The 27,816-nt window shown below is 34.8% G+C and overlaps 1 protein-coding gene across 1 annotated transcript in view; it reads right to left on the reverse strand.

The window, feature by feature from the left end:
* Nucleotides 1-27,816, reverse strand: part of Arhgap24 (Rho GTPase activating protein 24) — an 807,091-nt gene that overhangs the window by 736,890 nt on the left and 42,385 nt on the right. The window lies entirely within an intron of this gene.

Raw genomic sequence — 27,816 nt, forward strand, 5'->3', positions numbered from 1 at the left:
GAATCAATAGTAGTATCAAACTAGAAAACTTCATAGCAAAGGAAAACAATCAAGAACACAAACAGAGTGCCTACAGAATGGAAGAAAATCTTGGCCACCTCCACATCAGATACAGCATTAATTTCCAGGACATACAAAGAACAAAAAAAATTAACAGCAAGATATTAATAATAATAATAATAATAATAATAACCCAATCAATAAATGGGCTATGGAACTAAACAAGCACTTCACAGAAGAATTATGATCAATCAATAAATATACGAAAAATGTTCAATATCACTAGCAATGCAAGAAATGCAAATTGAAACTATACTGAGATTTCATCTCACTCCAGTCAGAATGTCAATTATCAAGAATACAAGTAACAATAAATGTTGGGCAGGATGTTGGGAAAATGGTGGTACACTCATACATGGCTGGTGGGACTGCAAATTGGTGCTGTCACTCTGGAAAGCAGTATGGAGATTCCACAGAAAACTCGGAATGGAATCACCATTTGAACCAGTTATCCCACTACTTGGCATATACCCAAAGGATTTAAAATCAGAATACTATAATGACTTAGTCATGTCAGTGTTTATAGCAACTCAATTCACAAAATCTAAGCTATGGAACCAACCTAGATGTCCTTCAACAAATGAATGGATAAAGAAAATGTGGTACATATACATAATGGAATATTACTCAACCATAAAGAAGAATGAAATTATGGCATATGCCAGTAAATGGATGGAACTGGAGAGTATCATGTTAAGTGAAATAAACCCATCCCCAAAACTCAAAGCCCAAATGTTCTCTCTGATATGCAGATGCTGACTCACAATAGGCATAGTGGGGATGGTTTCATCAGATTGGTCATGGTAAAGTTGGAAGAAGGGAAGTGGAATGAGAATGGGAAAGAGAATGAATCAGACATAACTTGCCTAAGTTCATATATGAATACTATGAAGGACTAGTGTAACTCCACATCATGTACATTCATAAAAATTGAAAGTTATACTTCATGTATACATGATATGTAAAAATTCTTTCTACTTTTGTGTATAACTAAACAAAATTTTTAAAATAAAATTAATAAAATTATTCTTTGTTTTCAATACGTGTGAATATGAATACAAGTTCAACCAAAACATTAAGAAATTTATGATATTCTTTTTAAAGTTTCTAAAAGAAATACTAAAACATATTACAAAATATTTTGTTTGCTTTCTTATCTGTATCTCTTAAGTTAAAATTTCTTAACCAATGTTATTTACTGAATATCTGTGCTCTCTGAATAAAAATTTATATGTTGAAGCCATACTTCCAAATGCTATGCTTTTTGTAGGGAAGACCTTTGCAAGGCAATTAGGCTTAGATGAGGTCATGAGCCTGGTGTCTTCATGATGGGATAAGCGTCCTTGTATGAAGATGGAGAAATGTTAAGACTTCCCTCTCTTCCTCCTGGCACATACACTGAGGAAGTCACACAAGTACAACAGAAGACAGCTGTCTGCAAGTCAGTGGGAAAACAGCTCCTGAACTCCACCATGCTGGAATCCTAATTTCAAATTTCCAGCCCTCCAGAATTGTAAGAAAATAAGTATCTATTGTGTAAGTCATCCAGTCTATGGTATTTTGTTACAGCATTCCACATTGACTAATACAACCTTTATTCCAAGAAGTTAACATAATGTCTGGCATAGAGATGTTACATAAATCAATCAACACCACCTGCTAGACATACTCTTATGGTGGCTTAAAATTTGGTGGAGTTTTATTACTACATTTAGTTTATGAACTTATCATTTTGGTGAGAAACCATTACAATGCAATAAACCTTTGTAAGAACAACCAAAAATAACAACTATTGAACAGATATGCATTAATATGTTGAGAAAGAATGAAGAAAGGTGACTGAAACTTGGCAAGTACTAGTTTTATTAAAAGCAACTAAATAATCTATGCTGCTGGAAATAATCAACATGTTATTTAAATGAAGTAGTTGAAAATAAAAAGGACCCTATGAAACTAGCAGACAATAGTGAAGAATCTTCAAAATATTTTTATTGTATATTTCTAGAATTCTTAGATTAGTTTGAGTTTTCCATACAATATTTAAAATGAATATTGTAATTAAATGGTTTGATTCCCTGGATTAATATTCTTCCTGATATTTTTTTATTCACAGATCAAATGACACAAAGCCTGAATCAAACCTCTGAATTATGTGTTCTTGTTCTGTTTTTCCCAAATTTTTACTCTAAATAATGGGCAACATATACATCACACTCCTTATTTGTAACATTTTTTTCAGTCCATTAGATTCAAAATGTATGTCTTGAAATAGTAACATATTGCTCATAACTCAATAAAGTTGGAAGAGAAACTTCCCTTTCATATGGCTGTGCTATTTTTTCTATTAAATTATCTTCATTTTTTTAGTATATTTAATTATGAACAACAAATTCATAGCCACATAAAATTGAGTAAAAAGTTAGTGATTAAGCCTAGAAGTGTCAGTTAGTCCCAAAAAATCAGACTAGCAGTAAATTTGGTTAGATTTCACCTGAGTTTCCTCACTAGAAGGAGTTTAAATTCATACAATATTTGTAAAATATTCAATCTATCAAATATTTATTCATAGTTAAATTATATGATCAGAGTAAAATTCTAATCAAAGGTGTATAAAAGTACTCTTAAATTATTATAAAAGCTGACAAAGGAAAAATTATCATGAGTTTATTTCAAGTAAATTTCATACTCAATCATAAAATGTGATTTACAGACTTGGTGGTAAATAGACATGGGATCCTATAATAGCAGTCTGTGGTCTGCTGTCATTATGCTTTCAAAATACTGTGATTCCTCAAATAATTGTTTTCACTCATGATTACAAAAATGTACAATAGAGAGTAAACCATAATACTAAAGCAAGGTGCTTATCTTTGCTTTCTCTAACCCCCACATGAATTTCTGAACCTTTATAATGTTCAGAAAATCTTCTCTAAAGTTTAGTGATGCCTATACACCCAGTGATGTCTTGTTTGCCATGTCTTCCCCATGCAAACACAGTTCTTGGGGCTTTATATGCTTATTAACATGTACGTTTGTGTCTGTGTGTTTATCCAGAAATTCCTGTATAGGGTACACTAAGATAGTTTCACATTAAACTTGACAACAGGGCATAATATAGACTAAAATTTTCCTTTAGAAATGAAAAGTATTCAGCAAGTTATGTTGCAGAAATTGAATATCCACATGCAAAAATAAAAAATGAAATTGAACACTTTCCTTATACTATATACAAAAATTAACTCAAAATGAACCAAGACCTAAAAGTAAAAACTATAACTATAAACCTCTTAGAAGAAAACATAGGATGAATCTTTATGTCATTATATTTGGCAATAATATCTTGAGAGACATCAAAAATATATTTAAGAAAGAAAAATACATGAACTTTATCAAAACTAAAATCTCTTATTTATCAAAGATCATTATCAACAGCCTAAAAAGGCAGCCTACGAAATGGGAGAAAACATTTGCATATCATGTATCTAATAAAGGATTGATATGCAGAATATGTAATGCACTCCCACAGCTCAACAACAAAACCACCACAAAAAAATGGACAAAGGACTTGAGCAGACATTTTTCCAAAGAAGATATATATTTAGCTAATAAACACATTAAAAAGTGTTCATCACATAATAATTTGGCAAATGCAAATCAAAATGACAGTGAGGCACCACCTAACACCCATTAGGATGACTTTGGTCAAAAAAACAGAAAACAGTAAGTGTTGGCAAGGAAGTGCAGAAATTAGAACCCTTGGGCACTGATGACAGAAATGTAAATGATATAGCCACTATGTAAAATGGTATGATTGCCCTTCCAAAAATTAAAAATAGAATTGCCACATGACCTGGACACTTTACTTTTGGAATTAAATATGCTCAAAAGAATTGAAGCAGGGTCTTAAAGAGCTATTTGTACATCCAAGTTCATAGCAGCATGGCACAATAACTGAAAGCTAGAAACAACCCAGTGTTCATCAACATATGACTAGATAGGCAAAATTAGACATAGCCATACCATGGCATATTATTCTGCCTTGAAAAGGAAGGAAATTCTGATACATGCTCTGTGAGTTGAACCTTGGAAACATTGTGCTAACTAAAATAAACCACTCATAATAGAAGAAGCATTATATGATTACACTTATGTGATGTAGTCACATTCATAGAGACAGAAAGTACAACAATAGTTGCCAGAGGCTGGGGAAACGGAGGAATAAGCAATTATTATATATTGAGGCACAGAGTTTCTGTGGGGAAGATGAAACAGTTCTGATGGTGGATAGCAGTTATGGTCACACCATAATATAAATATACTTAATGCTACAGAACTGTACATTTAAATATAGCTAAAATGTATACTTAACCACAATTTTACAAATGAAAAAGAAGCTTAAACACAAATTTTAACACCAAAACATCACTGTAGTGTTCTTAGGATTTAAGTCATGAATATTCACTTTTGCCTTCATATGTAGGGCTATGGCAATGAATGAAGATATTTTTCTATCCCACTGCACACAAACTCAGAAAACTATAAAATCATCCTAACCTGAAAATTTGTTTGAAATAAAGGAGATTTAAATTTCCAATCCAAATTTGCATTTGTCCGATGGAAGTTTGAACTGGTCTTTCAAAGCTTTGACATCTCATCTTGCATACTGTTTGCCACCTCATTATATACCTTCTAGCAGCATCTATACCCCAAAAGAGATCCATTTCATCTTTATGGGTGAAGAACTCTCCTAAGAAAGTGCATTATCAACACTTGCAGTCTCTCCCTGCTTTGATGTTGTACAGATTCAACTATGCCTGGAACCTATAGAACTGACAGTAATGTACAGCAATAATCTCATTCACCTCACTTTTGCCATGCTTGATTTTAATTCCTACTACAGATTCCTAGCTGTTTTGGGAATGTACAGTAAGCTGATAAGCTTTCGACTTTGGTGGTGTTTCAGTCAACATTTGTGACACCGTGACCAAAAGACCTGACAAGAACAGTTTTGAGGCAGAAAAGTTTATTTGGCACTTAGAGTTTCAGAGGTCTCAGGCCACAGCTCCTTTCCTCTGGGTCTAAGGTGAGGCAGAACATCATAACAGAAAGGTGTGGAGGAAGAAAGCAGCTTAGGACATGGCAATCAGGAAGCAGAGAGAGCTCAGTTCACCAGGGACAAAACACAAACCCCAAAGGCATGCCCCCAGTGATCTACCTCCTGCAGTCACACCCTACCCCTCCACAGTTAGCCCAGTTAATCCATATCAGTGGCTCAATCTACCATTTAGTTTACAACTCTCATAATCTAATCATTTCACCTCCGAGCACTATTGCATTGTCTCACACATGAAATTTTGGGGAACACCTCATATTCAAACCCTATGAGAGATTGATATCTAGCCTCACAATTAAAGATTTTAAGGGTCATCATCACTTTTCCTAATAGCAGTTGAATAGATCCAGCACATCTCACAAAGAATAGATGGTTTGATGGTTTTTATTCTTCACAATGGTTTCTACTGAGAAACGATTCAACCCCTAAGCCATATTTGCATGCAATGTTTGTCTTTTTTTTTTTTTTGCCAATTTCAATTTTTCTCACTTATCCTTCTTATGATCACTTAGCCAATGTGACAAATTTAAATGTCAGCCATGTATAGGCATTTAAAATAAATAGGTTACATATAAAATTTGTTGCTTGGGTTTACAGCAAAACTGAAATGTATATGTTCACATGAAAGCACACAAATTGAATAAAAAATAAAGAACAACGAGTTGGCAAAATAAAACAGTCTGCAGTTCAAGGGGCACCAATTTATGACTAATGCCTTACAGTAACCAACTATACACAAAGCAACAATGGAATTACTAGAGGGGCTGGGATATAGCTCAGTGATAGAGTGCTTGCCATGCATTCATGAAGTCCTGGGTTCAATGCCCAGTACTGAAAAGAAAATTATTACAGAGGACTACTAATATTGTTTGTTAATAGTGAGCAGAACTAAAACAATTTGCTCTGGAACATAGCTTTGTTGATATCTATGGAAGTTCTAAAATTACCATAAATGAAGAATGATCACCGGAAAACCATGATTAGCACACAGACAAAAAAAAAAACAAAAAACAAACTAAAAAATACATCAGTAACTATAGGAAGATGAAAATTTTGTAGACAAGAAATATTTTTATATTTCTTAGCCAAATTTTATTCTAAAGTACATGATAAATGCATTTGGACATTTATATTTTCTTGGTCTTCGGTCTGAATTTTAATCCGAGGAGAAAGCAAATATGACATTTGAAGACTTGGAGATTTGCATTACACATAACATTAACAGAAAACAATGAATTTATATATCGTAATCACAAGCATCCATTAAGTTGAAATCCTTCACAATGTTACACAATGATAATAAAATCAACTTTCCAAATAGGGAACATGATTAAAACTGGGTTAACACTTCACTGTAGTTAATAGGCACTCCACACTCTGTAATAACAGGAAATCATTGACTTGATACCAAAACAAAACTTGGGTTTCCAGGGTGTAGCTAAATGCAAATTTGCCATCTGCCTTGCAGGGCTGCTGAGTGATGGATGCGCACACTGAGAGAGACTTTTGTTTAAAGGTGATGTTTTAAGTAAGGTTACAATGCGGCAAAGTGGGGCATCTGCAAAAGGATTAGCTTGGGAGTTGGAGTTTGGAAAGCTGATGACTTTGTAGTCTAGTCTAGGCTAAAATTTTCCTGATGCTTTCTTTTTTTAAATTTTTTTTCTTTGTTCTAATTTGGTGTACATGAGAATAGAATGCATTATATATTTTGATAGATCCTACATAAGTGGAGTGTGCTTTCTTTGTTGCTGGTGCGTGTGTGCATGTACATGCACTCACACTTGCTTTTGCCCATCTTTCATTTCAACAAGATGTAGTTGGGTAACATTCGTATGAGGACCTTTTAAAAACTCATAAATATCAAATATCTAGGTTTCTTCCCTTCATGAAAATTTCCATGCTTCCTACACTAAGAAACTGCAACAAATAGAAATTCAAGAAATTTGTCTAAATTTACAAATAAATCAGTGTTCAAAAATTGGGGAATATATAGAATTAATAACTGAACTATTCCAAATTTATAAATGATTTCATTAAAAAAACAATTACCAGTGCCCTAATGGATACTCCACAAAACTGAGGGTCTAATTAAAAATATTATCTATCATATGTACGTTTCTACTTGTAATATTTACCCCACTTATATTAGAACTATAAAACAGAATGAAATGAATGTGTCATAGATTTAACATTTTTTTATTTTATTTTTTAAATTTTGGGATTGTAATCTTAAGTTTTGCAATAAAAACCAAGTGGGATAAACTCGGTCATTAGTCATACGTAGACTGAACCCTATGAAAACTATTTAGAGAACTATTCACACTGGAATCATCAGCATATGAATCTTCCACAAACTTGAAATTCCTATGTGGTCTCATTCTCTTGGGCTTAGTTTTTCTCCTAAAAGGTGACTTGAAACATATATATATATATATATGGTACAGAAGAATGTTAGAAAGACTTGCGTCCTTTTGATCACAGGAGCTGGCTACCAATTTGGAGAGGGGAAATAATGGAGAGGGAAAGCCTTCTGGTGAAATAAGATGCAACCAGGACATTTTGATGAAGGTGGTATGGGTGCAGAGATTGAACCAACCCACAACTAGGGCACAACAGGTGATGAATAATCCAGGCAACCAGAAAACAACACTGGAAGCATGGAGCCACAGACAACACTTAAGAATGTCATGATTTTTGATGCATATAGCTCTCCCCACTACCAATAAACACTGCTTTTAACTCAATAAAAATATGTTGTTTCTCTAATTAAATGCTTTGTATGTGAAATACAAAATAACTATATTGACTCACTATGGTTGCATTCATCTTAAAACCCGAACAACCTCAAATCCAAGCTAAGCGGAAAAAAGCCACATTGCTATAAGAAATTTAAAATTGAACTCAGTCTTTAGGAATTCAGATTTTTTTCACTTTTCTTTTTAGAAATGTTCTTATACTCTCAAATGCTAGTTTAGTAGTACACAAACATATCATGTAATAACATATTTCTCCTTCCTTACTATATAACAGGAAAAAAAATAAATATTGACTTGGAGAACACAGGAGATAATCATTGTTTAATGAGATAAGCAAAACTGCCATCCCAAATGACTATTAAAAATGTAAATTCAGGATTTTTTTCTTGCAGTGGGGAAAAGATGTGCAAAGTTGTCCATACACTCACAGTTGGACTCTTGTTTATCCAATACTCTACTTAAAATACCAGCCCCGTGATTTAGGATAAGAGAAGCAATCTGTGATTATGCACCCTGAAGACATATAATCAATACCGTTTGATTTATTAGTGTCTGTCAGGACTCAGAGAAGCCATGACTATTTGAGTAACTCTCTCAAATGCAAGAGCTGAAACAAATAACACTGATACCTATCAGAGATGAACAAGACTAAGGATTGTCTTAAAAGCCAATGCTACTTTTGAAAGGCACCTTTTAACCCAGATGTATTGCATTTTATTCAAACACAGGAAACAGACTGTATTGCTAGATTTGTTTGTCTTTAAAATGTAGCAGCATTCATATTTAACCCTTTTGTTAGACTGATCAATAGAAGGAATTTATGTGCAAACGACAGTGCCATCTCTCTATTTAAAAAGGAGGGGCAAGTGCACGCAGGAGTTGATCCACATTTCTGCTCCTTGTGTGCAGCATTTACCACAAGGGAAAAAAGCATGAAAATCTGTGATCATGGTCTGCAATGCACAAGCAAACATTAAAAGTCAGAGCATGAAATTCCTTGGCTAAAAGATTCAGGTCACTTAATTGGTAGATACCAAAGATAAAAATTAATCCCTGAGGAAATTTTATGATGTCATTTATCAATCCAGTCCAAACATGTTTTCTACCTTGCCTATTTATGAAACACCTTAGTTCCTCTAAGGAAAAACATTTGAAAATAACCTTTCAACAAAATTGGTTTAAGAAATATTGACTTTTTTAAATTCAAAGACATGTCATTCTTTGGGAATGAGAGGAAGAAGATCTGGATTGATGTGGGGTTTTCAGATATCTACACATGTAGAGTATTATTTTTGCATATTCAATGAAAATTCTTCAGATAATGCTCCAACTTAATGCTCCAACATGAAGATGTATGTTGAGAATACAAGGCACATTGCAGGCCTTGTAACTTTAGATAGCAAGTGAGGGGAAGCTGAAATATCTCTAAGCCTTCTTTTCCTTAGAGGTCATCTGATTTGCGGCTCATTAGGATTAATTACTCTAACCCATGAGAAACGTCTCTAGGAAGAGTGGTGAATAATTTAATGTCTAATATTCATGATCAACACTCAGAGCTCATGACAGAATTGATGTTCTATATTAAACAAGGAATACAGGCTCCTGTGTCTGTATAAAGTATTTTATATAAGATTTGGAAAGAGGAACAGTAAAGAGTATATAGAAAACAAATTATCCATCTTTTCCAAAGGTAGATATTTTTATTTACATTCATTTGTGTTCATCTTTATAACTGTTACTCTCTGTGAAAGGTTCATTTAATTCCAGGGATATAAGTGTAAAAAATAAACAGAAAAAGACTGAAGGTCAAAAATGCCAACACCCAGAAATAGATGCACACAAATATGCCCAATTGATTTTGACAAAATTTTAAAGGCAATTCAATGGAGGACAGATCACATTTTAGCAAATGGCGCCACCAGTTGGTTGTCCCGACACAAAGGTGAATAAATGAACCTGGAGCTAAGTCTCACACTGTCTACAAAAATTATCACATAATAGATCATGGGCTTAAATGTGAAATGTAAAACTATAGAACTTGAAGGAAAACCATAGGAGAAATCTATGGGTCTTTCCTAGGCAAAGTTCTGAGCACCAAATCATGTTCCATAAAAGGAAAAATCAATAAATTGGACACCAGCAAAATCAGAAACATTTGCTCTCTAACAATCTCTGTGAAGACAATGAAAAGGCAAGCTACAGAATAAGAAAGCATTTGTAAACCACATATTTGATAAAAGACTGGTGCCTAAAATATATAAGGGATTCACAAAACAAACAGAAAAAAAATCCAATTAGAAAATAGATAAAAGACCTGAAGAGTCCATTTCAATTTAGAGTATATACAAATGACAAATAAGCATATGAAAACCTGTTCAACATCATTAGTCGCTAAGAAAATGCAAATTAAAACTACAGTGAACATCAATATGTATCTATCAAAATGGTTAAAATAAAAAGTAGTAACAATGTCAAACACTGGTGGAGAAATCAAATCACTCAGGTATTGCTGGTAAATATGAAAAATTGTATAGCCACTCTGGAAACAGTTTGGCACCATTTTATATTAACTAAGCAAGCAAATATTCAACTCAACCACTGTACTCCCAGGCATTTATCCTAGGAAATTTAAAGCTTCTATTTACAAAAAAAAAAAAAAAAAATGTGTATTTGAATGTTTATAGCAGCTTTATTTGTAATAGTTAAAACCTGGAGACAACTCAACTGTCCTTCAACGTAAGAATTGTTAAACAGTTTGTGATATACCCATACTATGACATACTACTTAGCAATAAGAAGAACAAACTACTAATGAACACAGCGACCTGGTTGAATCTCTAGAACATCATGATGGAAAAAAAAAATCCAAAAGATTACATCCTGTACATCTTTGTATAAATGATCTCAAAATAATGAAAAAATACAGAAATAAAGGAGATTAGTGACTGCCAGTGGTTAAAGAGGATGTGAAGGAGAGAATGATATAGAAAAGTAAAATGAGAGATCCTTGTAGTAATGGAAACATCCTCCATCAATGTCAATACTGTTACAGTACAGTTTTGCATGTTGTCATCATTAGGGTAAACAGTGGATAAGGGATATCTAGGATCTCTGTTTTATTTCTTATGAGTCCATATGAATTTACAATTATCTCAAAAAAATTTTAACCAAAAATACTAAGAATCCCTTGGGTAAATGACTATGAAAATTGATAACAGTATCATGTTTGTAAAATTTATTCTGAACTTTGAGCCTGCATGGCTTTGTTTGCTTGTTTGTTTGTTTTGCTATTCCTTCTTGAGAATCATTACTCTTATAAATATAACAACATAAACCAAGATATACAAAACACCAAATTAGGAATAGGCACATTTCTGAAATTTAAATGACATGAATTTGAGCAATTCACAAGCTTCCAGAACTTCAGTTCCATTAACTATAAAACAGGATTATCATAAGATTGTGTGGTTCACAAGAGTTAAGATTTTTATATACTGTGAAACTTTATAATGTCAGTGATTTTTTTATATGGTCACCAGTACATGCCAATAAGCCTTAAATGAAGGCCTTCAGGATTGGCTCTGATAAGTCCAGCATGGTTAACACTTCCCAAACATTCTGTCCATCTTTGATTAAACAAAACTCCCCATGTAGAAAACTAAATGAAATGTACATCATAATCTCAAGTTCCATGACCCACTCTGTGATACCCTGTTAGGATACTTTTTTAAATTTGGGTTTGATTCTTGTTTAGGTATGAGGAGGTCAAGAGATCAGAGATGACCATTGAAAAGAGAGTTTGTTACTTAAATTTCCTATGGGAAAAGGGATAGGGAGCACCACGGTTAGTGAGTAATCAAGAGGACAGGCACAAGGCCCTGGGTTCAATCCCCAGCACCGTCAAAAAAAAAGCAGGGGCAGGAAAAAACAAGTCAGTCAATATAAGCAGACTTAATTGTGGCTAGATTTAATGATTTTTGCCAGCTGTGGGGCATAGTTATTTTCTAGCCATCTAGGTTCCCTGGCCCTGGGGTGACTAGTGCAAGTGGACAGAGTGTGAGAGAAAGAAGGGGTGATTGAGGTATGGATTGGTTTGCATGTGAAAAGCACACTCCCAGACAAGTTGTTTACCAATAATATTTTAGGAATTGGCTAGTCCTTGGAGGGACAATCTCTTCAGGATCAGTCAGGCCCCAGAAATCACCTGTATCCCACAAATGTTGATATTCTACATTTTTATTTTCCTTCCGTCCAATGCATGGTTAAATTCCTCTGAGACTTTATTTTTGACCTACAGATTATTTAGATGTTGTTTAGTTTCCAAGCGTTTGGGAAATTTTCCTTTTCTCTTTCTGTTACTGACTTCTATTTTGTTCCATTGTGGTCAGAAAACATGCTAGGCATGATGTCAATAATTTTGAATTTGTTGAGATTTGTCTCAAAGCTCAGGATATGGTCTCTGTCAACCATGATCTATGGGCACTTGAAAAGAAAGCATATTTGCTACTGTAGGGTGGAGTGTCATATGCATGTCGATTAGACCCTGCTAGTTGATGGTGTTGAATTCTACTAGACCTTTACTGACTCTGCGTAGTCTTTTCCATCGATTTTTGAGAGAAGGCTCTTAAAGGCACCAGCTACAATAACAAGTTTTCTATGTCTCCTTTCAGTTCTACCAGTGGTTGCTTCACTTCTTTTTTTTTTTTTAATGCCTGTTGTTTGGTACAGTCCCATTAGGATTTAATGGATTGACCTTCTTCTCATTATATTCAGTCAATCCTTCCTGTCTGCAGGTTCCACATCTGTGGATTCAACCAAAAGGAGACTGAAAATAATTTTTGTAAAGTGTCTTTACTAAATATGTACAAACTTTTCATTATTCCCTAAAAAATGCAATAAGACATTTACTATGTAGGTATTAAAAGTAATCTAAAGATGATTTAAAGGATATGGGAAAATAGGTTATCTGCAAATACTAGGCCATTTTCTATAAGGGATCAAAACATCTGAGGGTTTTGGTATCCAGAGCACGTGTTTGAAGTATAAGCTCACAAATACCAAGGAATGACTAGAATGTCTCTCTCGGTTTCTCATTTTCCTTCCTCTAAAGTCTACTTTTAGTACAGTCACTCCTATTTTTCTTTTTTTTTTTTTTTTATTGTATACAAATGGGATAAATGTTGTTTCTCTATTTGTACATAGAGTCAAGGCATACCATTTGTGTAATCATACATTTACATAGGGCAATGATGTTTATTTTTTTTCCCTTCCCCCCCACCTCTCCCACCCCTCTTTTCCCTCTATACAGTCCTTCTTTCCTTCATTCTTACCGCTCTCCTTATCCCTAACCCTAAACCTAACCCTAAACCTAATGCTAACCCCTCCCACCCCCCATTATATGTCCTCATCCGCTTATCAGCGAGATCATTCGTCCTTTAGTTTTTTGAGATTGGCTTATCTCACTTAGCATGATATTCTCCAATTTTGTCCATTTGCCTACAAATGCCATAATTTTATCATTCTTCATTGCGGAGTAATATTCCATTGTATATATATGCCACAGTTTCTTTATCCATTCATCAACTGAAGGGCATCTAGGTTGGTTCCACAATCTGGCTACGGTGAATTGAGCAGCAATGAACATTGATGTGGCTGTATCTCTGTAGTATGCTGATTTTAAGTCCTTTGGGTATAGGCCAAGGAGTGGGATAGCTGGGTCCTATTTTTCTTAATGTTTTCATGATATATCTTTTTTCATCCTTTTTCTTACAGTCTTCCTATATCGTAATATCTGAAGAGAGTACCTCATTAAAAATATATTATGTGGCCTTTTTGAAGTCCATTATACTAATATCTTTTTTTCTAATTGGCATATTTAAGTCATTTACAATTAACATAATTATTACTATGTTAGAAATTAAGTCTATCATCTTATTTCTTGTTGACTGCTCTCTGCTTTTCATTTCTCTGTTATCTTTTTCCTAGCTTGCTGTTGGTTATGTGAACATTATTTTAGAATTCTATTTTGATTTATCCATAGTGTTTGTGAGTATATCTTTCTTATAGCCTTTTTAGTAGTTGTTCTAGGTGTTATATTATTTATGCATAACATCTCAGTTTGCTAATATTATCGTTTTGCCAGTTTAAGTAAGATATAGAAACTATCTTCACATCCATTATCCCTATTTATAATAGGATTAGCTTAGATGTTTCCTCTACATACATTTAGAATCGCATCAGAAAGTTACAATTTGGTTACCTAATATGTATAGTATACATAGTCAGGGATATTGTGGGTGCTCATAGACAGCAGAAAATAATTGTTAAGCGTTTTTGTTGCTGCTGCTCTTATTTTATTGAATTACCTACTTATAGAATCCTGAAAACACTTAGGTTTTAGTGTACTGTACTTTTGTGCACTTGTACACATGGCTTCCTCATGCTGAAATAGCCTTCCCTCCCTCCTTCATCTGAATTTTGTTTTTCAGGAGCAATTCTGTATGTTCCACTCAAACCCACGCAGAGTTGACCATCCTTACTTAGGGCCACCCCCGCTCTGATACATTACTTATCACATTGCAGCCCAATCATTTGACTACTTCCTGTTTCCCTTGCTATAATTTCAGTTATTTCACAGACATAACCTTTTATATATATTCCCTGTTTCCTAGTCTTAGTAGCCTCTTAACAATTGTTTGATGAATAAGTGGATAAATAGATAAATGAATTAAGTATGAAGAATTGCAAACATCAGTGGTATCCCCTCACAAATATTTATTTAGCTTTGCAAATTCGACTGGGCTACAAAGAGTTAAAATGTATACACCTATCAGACCCTTATTAAAGGAATTCTGCTCTTTTTTAATATCCTAGGATAGAATCATTTTCAAGCATGACCTTTTTATCTGTGTGCAACCATAACAACATTTTCTTTAACCAACCTTATAAATTGATCTTCTTCCTGTTTTTCTTCTCTATAAGAATGTTATCCCACAGCACAACTGAAAACAAAAGAAAAAATGCCCAGAGGATTGGAGCACACAGTCATTTTATGGATCTCCTTCTTTCTTTTTAGTTTTCAAGCTGGTAAAAATATATTTATATATATATATATCGAACCGTCTGTGCTTTTCTTTTTCTTTCAGATTTAGTATAATTAAGTTGTTGGCTGCTAGAATGTTAATATTTTATGCGAGCAATAAAGTCCACCACTATTGCCAGGAGCATCTTCTACTGCTTCCCTCATACGGATTTGTGTGAACAGTTCTCATTCACACAGATGATTTTAATTCTTAGATTATTGTATTTTTAAAATGTGTCAAATCTCCCTCCTTAGTATTGCTACCAAAATGGTCTCACTTCTGACATTAGTATTGGGCAGTGAAGTCAAACACTTTAATGTTTCTTCTAAATATGACTAGACCCTTTTATGCTTCTTTATGTGACTTAGAATTAAGCTCATCTGGTTAACTATCTAGTGCTAAGAATGTGGCATCTAGAATTGATGCCACAGTACCCTAGATGTGAATTGAAAAATGTATGCAGTTATTGATTTTAATTTTATTGACACATTCTACAACACTTGTTTCTATGTATATGTGAATTAATGTAGCTTAAGAATATTTTTTTATTTGGAGGAGGGGAGAAGGGGTAACATACCAATAGAAACCAAGCATTTTTTTAAACAAATTTTATTTTTATCATATTTCATCTCTTTAATTTGATGCCCGTGTTGCCTATTTGATAATATAAATCTTTATATTATTTGACATAACAAAAAATTATTATTCCACTTGAATCACCTGAAAACTTGATGACACAAGTTCTTCAAGGAGATAACTTGCTCAGAGCTTACCACAATGCCTGGTAATAATAGGTGTTCAATGTAAATTAAATAATTAATTCTTGAGTGAATGGATATTATTTAACATTAAAGTCAGTCATAATCCAAGCTCATCTACTTTCCTTACACATCTTCCTTTCTTTTTTCTATTTCTCCATCTCATAAAATGATACAAATTATCTTTCATATTACCCAAATTGTCAGCTTTAGAGGCATTTTAGATTTCAGCTTTTCTCGGTCATTTACTAACTTTCCAACCACAGTGTTGATTGCATCATTCTTGCCCTTTCCAGCCTAATTAGGGATACTATTCCAATCCTTCATTAAGAAGACTGACATTAATAGCTTTTATTGCTAATGAGACACTTTTCTCATGATATTACAGAGTCCCCATTATGAATTATGTCTTGAATTACTGGAAGTATGCTATTTGCAGAGTATTCCCTTTTTCAGGCAAACCAGCACATTGGTGAATACATTGGCTATAACAGCTGCTTTCAACAGCAGGAATCACACATGCCACACAACAGTGAGCTGCCAACAATCCTCTGACAGTGTTCTGAATTCGGGGAGGAAATCAAGGGAATTGTATGTAAATACCCAAAATGTTTATGTCTGTTTATCTATGCACACACCAAATGTCATATACTCCACATTCATTAACTGAGAGCCAATTGAGCCAGGCACTATACTATTTGCAAATATGAATGAGACACAATTCCTGCCTTAACATTCAGAATCTTAGAAGAAAGAGAGATATATGGAAAAAAATCCAAAATGAGTTATATGTAGGGATGGAAATAGGCTCAAAGCATAAGAAACGTTGTCCAAGTACTGGGAATTTGGGAATAATATTTTAGAAAAAGAATTATGGGATAGATAGATGATAGATAAAAAAGAGATAGATAGATAGATAGATAGATAGATAGATAGATAGATAGATAGATAACCTGGTGTTTGGAACTGAATCCAGGAGTGTTCTACCACTATATCCCCAGCACTTTTTAATTTATTTGCATTTTGATACAGGGTCTTATCAAATTACCAAGGAGGACCTCTAAATTACCATCCTTCTGCCTCAGCCTCCTGAATTTCTTGGGTTACAGACATGTACCACCACCATACCTGACTATCATGTTCTATGTCTCTCTGAAAAGAATATGCTCATATTTTTTAAATATAACAGGACATATATGAATAACTAATGCTACAAAATTCATGGTGAACACAAAAGTAACATTGATGTTTTTAGCAAGAAAACGATTGCAAAGATAGAATCAATGACTTCAGGTCAAGAAGAGAAGCAATGAGGTATACCCCTTTTACTCCAAACACGTAGCAATGATAGCTTTATGTGGAAAGATGAAGTCAAAAAGAACTGGAACAAGATAAATATCTCTGTTTTAACCTGGCCTCCCAACTATGACCAGACAGGTACTTTATTAAGTGATAAAATCCCATGGAACAGAAACACAGAAAAAGAGGAAGGATAGAGATAAAGGTAAAGTCCAGTTTGAGGTATTAGGCAAGACTGATAGGTATCTCCTAAGACTATTTTCTGAGATGTTAGAAGAAAGACTCTCCACTTAATGGAGGAAAGAAGGCTCTCATCTCCCATGCTAAAGCCTTACTGCACAACCTTTTGCTTCTCTCACACCCACTCACACACACTTCTAGGTTGTGCCTGCTTATGACCACATCATACTTCAACAAGGAACTGTGACACAGGAGGTGAGAGGGTGCCTGGACTTGCTCTCTGATTGCTCTTGTGTGAAGATTGTTGATGTCTCCAAAGACAGTTGGTCAACAAAACAGTGGCTGGGGCTAAAATGGGTTGTCAAAGGTCCCACAAATCAGTTGTGATGACAAGATCTAAAGCGTCTGAAATGCCTAAGAGGTATCTGATATCATTTCTGTGAACGTGAAATGCAGTGAGCAGAGCTAAAGTTACAGCCTACTGGGCTTGAATCTGGAAGCAGTGACCTCTGTAATATGTGATAATGACAATCAGAAAATGCAAGATGGTGTTTAATCCTAAGGAAAGAGGAAGAGAAGGAAACAGGATGGGGAAGCAGTACACAGGGACACAACAGTGACAACAGTGCCTTATTTCTTAAATGATCTCTGAGGCAAAAATGAAGAAATACTGCCATTTTGTAATATTGAGTGTGGGGTTTATGGGCATTTGTTATATTATTCTATTTAATTTTTTGTATGTCTAAAGAATAGCTTACTAAATAAGATTCACAAAATTAAAATACAGGTGCATATTAAAATGGTGCTGGTCATTTTAACAGTACTAATTATTTCCATTTAGAATGTGTTGTAGATGTGCGTATCCTTGTCTTATGTCTTAGCACATGATAATTCTCCTTTAGTTTATTTTTGTGAAAAATCAATATGATTTCAGGAATTACATCTTGTTGCAAAAAAGCACCAAAAGCAGAATATTTTGTTGTGAAATATTTATAACTCAAGTAAATTTTTAAGACATCACTAAAGAAATTTAGAGAGTGGCTTGTATAGACCCTATCACCCAGTCCCTCTTCTAACCTAGCTGGTTAGTGGTCTGTTCTATTCGTGCCATGGTCTAGTACAGAAACAACGTGAGAACTCAGAACACTGTTTCCTTTCTGCCTTCATATCTCTCCAAAGGTGTTCTGAAGTCATTCTCTTGAGAAATAGGAATAGAGGTGTAAAGTAGCTCTTCCAATCTTGACCTTCTTCCATTTTCATGCTTTACTACTCTAAATCTATGGAGACCCAATTTTCTCTTTCACCCTCAACTGTGCACCTCAAAAGGAGGGTTTCAGTTTTGCTTACCAACTAAAGAGCAATTAAATGTCTGGACATTTCTACAGAACAGAATTCATTGCACATGGTGACCGTTTAATCTGCCCAATCTCCTTTTGACAGCCCAAATCCGATTACTTTTCTCAGTAGAATACTCATCAGACTTTCTTGAGCGCAGGACAAATCAATCTCCCTGATTTCTTCAGACTTTCACCACTAATCCTTGACCTGATCTGTAGCAATACTTTTAAGCCTCTTTGACAACACGGAAGAAACAGAACTATAAATATAATTAGTGACTCCTTCCTACATGTCTACAAAACATTTTCTGCCCTGGGGGACTGTATGCTAGAAGCAAGCAAAGGAAGAGAGAGGAATGAATAAAGGGGAAAACAGGTACAATGAAGGAAAATGATAAGGCCCATTATAGTAACTTTCAAGTTCTTTACAAAAGTAGAGACACACCTAGCATATTTAGCACGCAGAGCAGGTGGCTTTTCAATAGTCTCCTACTCAATACAACAAAATTATCTCCAGTAATAATCATGAAATGGAAGAAGTAATAGCTAGAAAAGATATAAAGACAGGGAATATCTTATTTCATTAAATTTTATGTATTATAGAATCTAGCCAATTTCTTTAAAAATGTGAATTTTAATAAATGCTAAACATCTATTTCTCCTAAATCATACTGATGCAATGTTTTATTTCCTTGATTTGTTCTTTAGTTCTAAAGAAATTACAAAATAGAGAGTACTTTTTAATTTTTAAATGTTATTCGAATGCAAGAAAATATTGTGTAAGAACTATGAAACAAAAAATAATGCATATCATTGTCTGCCCTATTTCACTGTCTGCACTGTAAACACAAGTGAAAACTCCCAGTCTTCAGATAGGATTACAAAATTGAGATCAATCAAGTGCTAATGCATTGTCCTGACACTTGCTGTGCCATCACTTCTTGAATGTGTTGTTTAAATGCAGGAGTACGCATTATTACAGAGGTTGGAGACAAACTGTGCCCTGTGCAAGACAGAAGGACAATGACCCTTTACAAGCAAACTTGGGAAACAAGAAATGTCACTGATTTCACATATCAGAGGCCAGTAGTATAAATGGGAATATTCCTTGTAGAATACAATGCAGAATATGATCTTTATTAAAGAATAAGTTTTAAAAGCGTAATAATTTGAAGTTAGACCTAGAAGAGACTTTGTTCAGGGAGGAGTACTTGTTTTGAGTTGCCAACACTTGTTGACAATTTTTAATAATAATTTTCAGCTAATTTTGTAACCATTTTTCACTTTTCTTAGATAGTGCACTCCAGTATTGCCTGTCTCCAGTAGTTTCCACTGTTCCACCTCCATTTCAAGTTAGTAAATATCTTGATGGGTTTTTTTTGTTGTTGTTTTGTTTTTACTTGATAACAACAACAACAAAATTAATGCTGCAATGGAGATCAGGTACCAAAGGCTATTCCTTGATGTATCCATCTTAATAAGTTTAAGTCACACTAAAGGCAAATATATGAACCAGCTTAGATTTCTGAACAAAGAACTCATATTAATATTAAATATACTATTTTTATGTGTCAACCTTGTCTTTTCTTCAAAGTCCTTCAATGAATATCTTACTTTTAGGGATATTATTTGAAGATAAAAATATGCTTACAAATAAAATATACCCAATCTTAACTCTCTATTTAGTTCAATTCATATTCTCTCTTCCTAACCAATCTCCTTTCAGATTTTGGAGGAATATGGCAATGCTCCTAGGGTCCTGGATACTTACAAAAGCCACATTACTCACTGTGGACAGAGAACCAGAAGTCCTTTCTTGTTATAATTTACATCTTTATTTTTGTCTTATTAATAGACATGCAAATGTGTTCAAATTAAGATATCCTTAGAGCAGAAATGTGAATGTGAATATAAACTAGGTATAGGAAAAGCTCATATGGGAGTCTTATCACACACACACACATGAAAAAAAAATTATTTCTAAGCTTGGTGGCCTCTGGGAACATTCCTGAAATAATTAACTCCCTGGAGTGGATAAGAGTTGGACTGGTACAGAGATTGGATGTTTAGAAGAATGCTCAAAGATATATCTATACTTTTATCTCAGGCATACCATTTACAACAGTAACTCTCAACTTGGATGTGCATTGAAATCATCCGGGAATCTTTAAAAAATACTGATGCCAATGCTTTCCCTGGAGATGTCCTGGTTAATTGGTCCAATGTACAGATTGGCCATAGAAAAGTTTTAACTCTCTCCTCACCCTGACCCTAAAGTGATCCATTTCTGTCCTTACTCTTAGGCTAGAGGCTACAAAATTTCTCTTTTGGAGGGATTTAGACCAAAAACAAAGTCAGTGTTTCATATCAAACCCACAAATTTTACTTAGGTTGTATTTAGAAGTAATTAAAGGAGGTATTTTGATTGACAGGAAACCAACCCTGCCACCAACCCCGTATATTATACAAATAAAAAAGAAATTTGGGCCCAGGCAGATTTTGGCTTGAATTATAACTATAATCATGTTGTATGACTGGATTGCCCTTCAAAAAACCTGCTCATAAGATCATAGTTGATCAGCATCCTCCCGCTGCTCCACATTTGGCTCTAACCTGAAGCTCAAAGAGTCTCTGCTTTCTAGGGGCTGCACCTAACCTATGACTCAGCATGGAGGGGTACTAGCACTGGGTCAGTGATATGGTTTGAGCGTGTTCTGAGTGTCCCCCAGAGAAAGGGTCCATTGTAAGTGATTAAAGGCTTGGTCCCAAGGGTAGTACTATTGGGAGGTAGCAGAACCTTTGAAAAATAGGGTGTAATAAGAGGACCTTAGGGGATTAAGTGATTGGGGGTATGCATTTAGAAGGAATTATGGGACCTCATTTCTCTCTCTCTCTCTCTCTCTCTCTCTCTCTTTGTCTCTCCCCCTTTCCCCCCCATACAGATTCCCATTCTGATATGCTACTATCTACTTCCCTCACCAGAGGTCAAACCAATGGGGGCCACGGAATCTAGACTTTGACCCCCTAAACTGTGAACTAATTATAAGTTAGTTGCTTCATGTTTTATATTGCAATAACATAAAGATGACTAGTGCAGTTGGACTTCTCTGATAAGTTTCTTTTGGTTGGAAGTTCCCAAGACACCAACCTGAATGAGACTTTTCAAGAACTACATGTGATCTCAGGTTCTTCCTGTGAAGCCCTCCTTCCATCTCCTTTCCCAGATTTCAGCCCAGCGTCCCTCCCCTTTAATTTTCACAGGCATTTCCCTCTATATGCCTCTCATGAATCTAATCTCATCCTCATGTTCACTTATCAGGGGAACCAAACTGACAGATGACTTTAACAACACCTGAAATTGAAACAGGTGATGGCTTTCCATTAACTTTAGTTTCTTCATCTGTTAAAATGGAAGGAATAAAATTTATGGGAGATATTGTGAGAATTGAATAAGTTATCAGTGAATATAGTAGCCCACTTCCCATCACATGGAAAGAAGTTAATAGATATCAATATCCCTTCTCAACTTTTCTGAACAAGTAAATTTTCCCTGCATCATTGAGCATATGTTTCAATAACTTAGGTTTTATGCATTGTGGTTGTTCATAGAATAGGGCACATGATGAGTGGGGTAAGGGGTTTCTAAAGACAAAAAGCAACAATAAAGATAAGAGTAAAGACATATTATCATACATGTGATATTATTCACCTGGCCTAAGACAGGTGCACAAAACAAAAATAAAATTATTAGGGAAAATATATTTTGCTTATGTATATGTCATGTGAGATATACATGCACATACATATATTTGTTGAATACTATATGTGGTACCTTTTAAATCCTAAACTTCCTTCAAATTCAGGGCATGCATGACCTCCATCAATTAACATATCTGAACCTAGAGCAAGACTACTGCAGGTTTCTGCCCAACTTCAAAAGTGTGTATCTTCAAGAAATCTTTCATAGTTCATGCAAATGTAGAGAGAATTGCTGCCCACAGAAACTTGCCAGCACATATTGGCAGGATCTTGCAAATAAACTAACAGAACTATCAAAAAAGTTTGTGGGCAAGGAAGAGGGGAAATAGAGCATCATATTACTTATTGGTCCAAACTATAATATGAAAAACTGAATTTAAAATTCAGTAGGTTCTGTTCCAATGCAGTATTTGCATTCCTCAAAATTATTGTGCTATATAACATCACACAATAAAAACTACAGGACTTAGGAGAAAATGGGTTAGTGTCACAATGCTCAAAAGCTCCATTAATTTTAACCATACTACTAGGTGTACCTATATCAAAACATGTTGTGTACTATAAATATGTATATACATATTGTTAATTTAAAATAGTGATATATAGATTTATAAATACATATCCACACCAGGTATATATAACACTTCTTTAGGTGGCAGATTTCAGATGGGTTCTAGTTCTTTTAGTTTCTTTGTGAGTTCTTACTTTTGTTTTAAAATTATAGAACCCATTAATTTTTATGTAACCCATTAAATCATTCAACAACTATTATAATCTCCCTGATCCAGAAATTGAGTTTATATGCTGACTATAAAATTTGAATACAAATCTTGTTTAACTCTCTTTTTAACATTCCCTTCCTGTTAACCATTTCAACATTTCTAGTTGTTCCTTTTATCCATTTGATAATATATAGATATAAATTTTATTTCTTCATAGGTGAACATGAAGTGATTATACTATGCTATCTATGACTTCCTTTTTTTGTAACTTAATAATATAACCAGGAAATTTTGCCAAGTCACCTTGTCTAAAGATATTTCATTTAAACAAGAAAAACAGTCAAAAAATATGGTAGTGCAGTTTATACACATGAAATGGCTATGAAATACATAAATACTGCAAGGACATGGCACTGCTTCTTGAAAAAGAACCAAAGTTTGCAGAAGGCTTGCAGCTTATGAGTTAAGAAATGGTGGAAAGCAGTTTATCTGAAAGTTCTAATGCCAGACATAGGTGGGCATGGCTCAGGACACAGTGAAATGCCTACACAGGTAGATATTTGAGATGTATGTGTACTTGTGAATTACAATGCTGCTGGGTTCAGCTGGCTGCAGTTTATTGCATTTACCTACAGATTCTCTCCAATTTGTGTCATGTTCAAATATCATTTTGGGTTAAAACAATTCATGTTGTACTATACCAGAATTCAGTGACTGTAAGTCCCATAAGGAATTTTTTTTTCATTGAGAGGAGGTACTTTATTAAGACTTAAGAGAATGCATCACTGAACTAAACATTTCAACAAAATGGCAACATAACAAGTTGATTCTCTAGGTAAAATGTATGTACACTAAATTTATGTAGAAGTAAAAGGACAGAAAAAAATGGAGATTTTTTAAAATGGTGATTTAATGTTTCTTTTTAAAATTAATAATTACTCATCAAATGATTTCTTAATATTATAGTCAAGGAAAACAAACAGGTGGAGTAACTTTTCTTTGGTTCCAAAACATACATATTTCTTTTCTTTCACATCTAAAGTTCCTATTGTAAGATTTTTTTTTTCCCTATGGCCAAGTTTTCATCTTGGTCAGGGTCTCACATCCAGCAGTGTACATCTCATATGCAGAATCTAGGTAGCTCCTGGTTTCTAACACTAAACCTTAAGAGAACCCAAACAACTTCTGGTACCACTTGAACATTCATTAAGTTGGTGAACTTGGACTCTGAGGTTTAGAAAGATCATTCACCACTTCACAGTCTGGATTGCATTCAGAGAGAGAACAACAAAACTTTAAAGTTCCTACCAAAGTTCTATTATAGAAAATTGTGGACTTTGAATTGTGGTCTATTTGCACAGAATGTAATAGCTAAAACTTTACCCTCACATGGCATTTTAAAAGTTTACCAAGTGCTTACTCATTTACCTAAGTTAATGTAATTACATGTCCCTTATCATTGAGTGCTATAAATCATTTTCCTATTCATTCAGGGTTGCACCCCACCATCATTCATATTATTTAAAATCTTCCTGATGCTACCTTTACAAAGTGAGACTTAACCAAACATTTCCAGGTTTTATGTGGAGAATGTGAAGAGATCAGTCACAGCTAACATATGTAAAGCACCTGGGAAAAATTTGGCAGCAGTATTGAAATTGCTGATGCATGAGTTGAGCTATTTGACTGGTAAGCTTCTCGGTTACTTAGAACATATAAGTCTCTTGTGTTCGTTTGTTCAGTTTGGTTTGTGTTTTTCATTCTGGAGAGTGAAACTGGTTCAAAGGATACCACAGGGGGAAAATATAATCAAGTCTTAATAAAGGGGACTAGAACTTTAGTCCTCTGCTTTCCATGAGAGGAGATCTGTCCTAAATACTTCCAGCTTCTTGTGCACAAAAACGGAGTGAATTAAGTAGGTGAGTTTCAGAGCTGGACATGAGTACAGCAGTCCCTCTACCCTCTCTGCTCTCAAGATCCAGCTAACTAGAGTGCAGATGCTTAGTTCTGTTATTGCAAGCTCTTTGAGTAGAGTACTTTTGCCTACAATCTTGAAGTTCAATTCAGAGAAGTATTAGAACATGATGCCTTGAGCCAGGAACATTGAGAAAAAGACATGGAGTGCAATTTGGGTGGTAAAAATAACACTGAATACTAAAAAAGAGTGGGTGAGGTCAGAGGGTTGACTTTTGTGGTTCATAGATGCTTATATGGCGCCCTGAAACTGCCTTTCACAGTTGTGTGATGTGCTTATAACCAGTGCAGCCTAAACAGCAGCTTTAGACCCTGGGCTTTAAGGGAATAGGTCAGTAGGGGGTTTTGAATTTGGAGGGGAGCTGCAGTTTAGGGGACAGGTGTGTGACTATTTATACACAGTGAGAGGCTGATTTTCCACAAGCTGGGCTTCACAAGACTTAAAGTCACATGGGCTCCAGAGACCCTCAGAAGTAGGCAGCTACAGTATAACTATAGACAGCCCACTATATGCAAATAACAGGTGAAACAATTTTTATTGCTTTTACTATGTTTCTAAACTATGTATGTAGGTACTATATTTAAAGTATATAGGTATTCAAGTCCAAAGAATACTTTAAAGTACACGTGTATGAGGTTCTAGCTATAAATGTTTTGTGTCAGCTACACTGTCTTGAAGAACACAGGACAATACCCATTCTCAGTGAACTTCCTGATGACAATAAGTTTCAAGAAATATCAAAGATAACTTGAGTTGAGAAATCCACTGAAGGTGTTTTTCCAGCTGGACTGGATGTAACCAGGAGTAAGAGTTCTTAGAGCTAAGTTGCCTTATAGCCAAAGCAACGGATCCACCACCATGGCACGGGAGACACGTCACTACAGAACCCACATTAAATCACCACCAGGATGCCCAAAACACATGGCTGAGTGGTTTACCAAATGAGAATGTAGAAACCCTTGCAAATTCCTAAGCTTGACCAGCATGACTCAGCTGTCCTATTATAGAAGAGACCATGTGCATAAAAAGATATTCCCTCAAGATCTGGTAATTATCTAATGCCAAAGGTAATATCTTTAAAGGTGTTTCTTCCAATTGAATTTAAGTTCTTATGTTGTCCATTCTGAAAAATTGACATGGATGGAGTGGCACCTCAATCAGACTTAAAATCAACACTCTCCACCCTGTTCTCAGATGTCATTGAATCTCTCCTAGAATTCCTGGCATCACTGATACCAGGTGAGAGAACACAATTTCTCCTGGCAAAACTGTTCTCAGGGCTAGGGATTAGTTGTTTTCTAACTTTTGTGGAAGAAGGGCCCATGTCATAATAATCCTGTAAAACCCTTTTTAAAAACCAATCATATCATAAACTTGGCATTGATTTAATGCAGTTTCTGAAGTTGTGAAGGAACTACACCCATTCTGTGAGAAATACTCCAGACTGCAGCTGCCCAAGGAAACCCATTTTCACCAGCCATGGACGACTCCTTACTGACACTGATCAGAATAAGCAAATGGAAAGAATGATTTTTTTCCACTAATTTTATAGAAATCACAAAGGTGAAACAATTTGAGTATGGGTTTTCATTCATTTGAACTGGAACATTCAAAAGAGCTTAAACTTGCACTTTAATTTTTGTGGAGGAATTTAATAATGGGCAGAGATTTATATTTAAATTCAGAAATTCCAGTCTTTGGCATGTTATTGGAATAGCTTTATGTGATCATTTAATATCATTGCAAAACCTCTAATAAGTTTGGACAATATAAGAGTTCAATATAATTTTGGTTGTGAATAGAAAGGGGAGAGAATTTTCAGCTTTATTTTAGACTGACTTTTACACATGTCTAGGGGGAAAGAATTTATCTTTCCAGTGGTACAAGGCAGAACCACCAAAAATCGGACATTGGTGATAGGACACTAACTTCAGGATGCTAGAGAAGGTGGCAGATTTGACCTCTAAGACAACAGCAGCAATCTGCTTCCCACAGACTTGATGCTTAGGCTCCATAAGGTAAAAATCTCAAGATTTTTTGGAGGCTGGGGATTGAGATAATTCTTTACCTTCCCTCAATTTTCTCTAATGGAGTTTTGCCAAAATTTTTCACCTTAGAAAAGTGAGTCTATTACTGAATTGATGAGTTTGGGAGAAGAACTAGGTGGGTATAGCTCAACCCCTTTCTCCCTACATTCCTGAGGAAACCAGATGCCCTAAAAAGGTACACAGGCTCCAGCATGAATTTAGGTTTAACAGGATCAGCCTCCTACAAAGAAAGTTCCAAGTAGACTCAGGAAGATCCTATTGTTTGGTATTAGGATCCCATTATTGTCACATCCTTAAGTACATTCTTCAATATTAGTCTCATGAATCGTAAAGGATAAAGGTGATATTTGATCTCTTTGTTCTCCATCTATCTTGCATAAAGATGGAAGATAGATAAAATTGAAGTGTGTGTGTGAAATAGAGACAGAGACAAACAGAGAGAAAGAGACATCAATCTAGGCAGGCAAACCAAGGTTGTCATTTATTGGGCTTGCTTAAGGACATATAAGGCAAAAGAAAAGAACCCCCTAATGATAATAGTCCAGTGAGGTAATAAAGGGAAGTGTAGATCCAGGATTTGAGTCATGGCACTACAACAAAAGAAGCTCCTGGAAAAAACTTTGTTTCTCCCAAGTTTCCAAATATAAAAAAATATAAGCAGAAAATAAAAGTTCTAAGACCAGGGTTTCCAAATTCACATTCGCTCAGGTTTAAATCTATAAGGGGG

The sequence above is a fragment of the Sciurus carolinensis genome, chromosome 10, assembly GCF_902686445.1.
Source record: "Sciurus carolinensis chromosome 10, mSciCar1.2, whole genome shotgun sequence".
Classification (NCBI taxonomy): domain Eukaryota; kingdom Metazoa; phylum Chordata; class Mammalia; order Rodentia; family Sciuridae; genus Sciurus; species Sciurus carolinensis.